Source organism: Cyprinodon variegatus, unplaced genomic scaffold, assembly GCF_000732505.1.
Source record: "Cyprinodon variegatus isolate N-32 unplaced genomic scaffold, C_variegatus-1.0 Scaffold534, whole genome shotgun sequence".
Taxonomy (NCBI): Eukaryota; Metazoa; Chordata; class Actinopteri; order Cyprinodontiformes; family Cyprinodontidae; genus Cyprinodon; species Cyprinodon variegatus.
In genome coordinates, this window is record NW_015150987.1 from 340874 (window position 1) to 343300 (window position 2427).

Here is a 2427-nt window from a genome sequence, read left to right on the forward strand (position 1 = left end):
TCTACATCTGGAGAATGGGGCTGTTCTATGTGTTGTTTTCTCCATTCAGAGGGCCCCTGCCTGTCTTTGCCTTGGGCCCCAAATTTTCTAAATCCGTCCCTGGGTAGAAGGCCTACTTTGTTTCTTTCTCTTAATGAGCTCCTGAAGGTTTAGATTTAGAGCCTGGTTCCTGTTTTCTAGCTGGATTAGCAGAACCAGGGCACACTGTGGTTTCTCTATCCATTAAAAAAATCCTCTTTTATGAACGAATCACTGATGGAACTGTGACAGTGGAGAACCAGCAGCTGATCCGCAGAGCTGAGAAAGTTTCACAATAAGGCAGGGTGCAGGCTTTTATTGTGAAACACCGACAGGAAGTTTGCATTAGCAGGAAGTTACAAAAGGAAGTGCTTTCTTCCCCTCCAACTCTATCTTTAAGGTTTTTTTTATCCACAGCAGATCATCATCCTGCTGATCTCTGACCCACAGTACCACCTGAGTCCCAGCCGGTCCAGTAGGAACCAGCTGAAGGTTCTGATGCAGGACTGTATACCTACAGACTGAGAACTGATGGACTGTTCTGCAGTCAGAGTTCTGATACCAGATCAGAACCTCACANCCCCATGCTGGTTCAGCTGGTGCTGAACTGGACAGCTCCTTCAGTGACAGACTGCTGCACCCTAAACGCACCAGGGAGCGTTATCACAGATCCTTCCTCCCAGCAGCTGGAAGACTCTAGAACCACCACTGTTCCCAACAACCTCAATAAGTTGCTCCATTCATGCTGATTTTGCACATTTTCTATCTTAATCAATTAAATAACATTCTGCACATCTCTGGTGTTGCTGCTATTTTCAAATATCTATTACTGTAAAAAATGTCCACAGCTGTTTATTGGTTAGTTTTATTGGTAAACACTTTACAGCAGGGGTCTTCAAAGTTTTCCAGGCCAAGGCTCATTATGATATTCTTATACATTTTTCTAAGGTCCACATTTGTGTGACCATTTTTTCTATAATCTTTTTGCTGCTGTAAAAACAAGAATTTCCACTTTGTGGGGAAATAAAGGGATTGTCTATTCTATTCTATTCTATTCTATTCTATTCTATTCTATTCTATTCTATTCTATAAAACCAAGAATATTATAGCGAACAGTGAGCATCCCCTTCATCAGTCAGTTAAACAACAAAGTGTCTTCAGTCAGAGGCTTCTCCAGATCAAGTAAAAGACAGACCTCTACAGAAGAACCAGCTATCAGCATCTAGAACTACTGCTTATAAAAAGCCAGTCTGTTGCTACATCATTGAATCGACGATGTGGCAGGAAGAAGGGACAAAGGTAGAGTTGATTTGTTTGGCCTATAGGCTCTTTTCCTATTAGTTTTGTGTGCAAAACAAACATAAAAGGGATTAATAATCCTCCACCAGTGAGGGGTTTAAATCAAGATTAAAACAGATTTGTTTGATAGTGTGTTGATGATGAGGAGATTGTTGAGATGAAATCCTGATCAGTGTTTGATCTGAGCTCTGGATGAGCAGTCATGTCTGATCCAACTGGATTTACTGGACTTTAAAGATGCTGCAGCTTAACTGAACTGTAAGAAATATTCAATTTAAAGATGATTATATTTTTAATCTTGGAATTTGACCAAGGTTGCTTCATAAATACTTCAAGAACTATTCTGTATTAACAAACCTCCCCCCCCGTACCTCATGTCTCCCCGGCAGCTTCAGCTTCCACCCCCCAGGGGTCAATTCCAGGATCTGATCTTGTCTGATTGCAAAAATAAAACTAGGTTTGATCTCCCCACTAAGTGCTTTGCTGGTAGCTCAGTGGTTTGGAAGGAGTATAGCCCCCTCTGGTGGATGCCTACATCCCTCACAGGTGGGGCCCCACATTTAGGCATGTTTGGAATCCCATAACAAAGATGACAGAAAATTGTGACTCAAAACATTAACTTCTGCCCTCTGCTTTCCTTATACAAGAATAGATCGATATTTCCTGTCAAATAAAACACCCAGAGATAAAAAAAAAAGAGAGACAAAGAGCAATGAGAGAAGAGTTAAAAAGTGCTTGAAAAAAAGATTTATATAATAACAACATTGGCTTAAACACCAAATGTTTTTAAACTCTGTTCAGGACAGATGGAAGTCCTCCTGATCAGGGGGTGCTGTGAATTTCTTAAAAATTTCTTGGAAAAAAGACCTATGAGCCTATAGTCCTATTTAAAATGCAATAAAAATAAATATGTAGATAGACTGAGATTCTTTATACGTTATTATACTTATACTTTATCAGTTCTCAGGTGAATAAGTGTGTTATCAATTGAATTTCATAAATTCCCCCCAAAACTCCCCAGACGGAGCCTCTCTGCATGTTGTTTGCTGCACATGTTCAGAAAGGTCCAAACAGACAGCAGCAAACCATTTGAAAACAAACCATGCAAGG

At 40.3% G+C, this 2427-nt stretch overlaps 1 protein-coding gene across 1 annotated transcript in view; it reads right to left on the minus strand.

Annotated features, from left to right (window-relative positions):
• The window catches only part of LOC107095263 (retinol dehydrogenase 13-like), a 14904-nt gene extending 13183 nt beyond the window's left edge, over nucleotides 1-1721 (minus strand). The window contains exon 1 of the mRNA XM_015391283.1: nucleotides 1689-1721. The gene's annotated coding sequence lies outside the window, so the exon portion shown is untranslated. The remainder of the gene's footprint in view (nucleotides 1-1688) is intronic.
• Nucleotides 1722-2427: the final 706 nt, after the last annotated feature.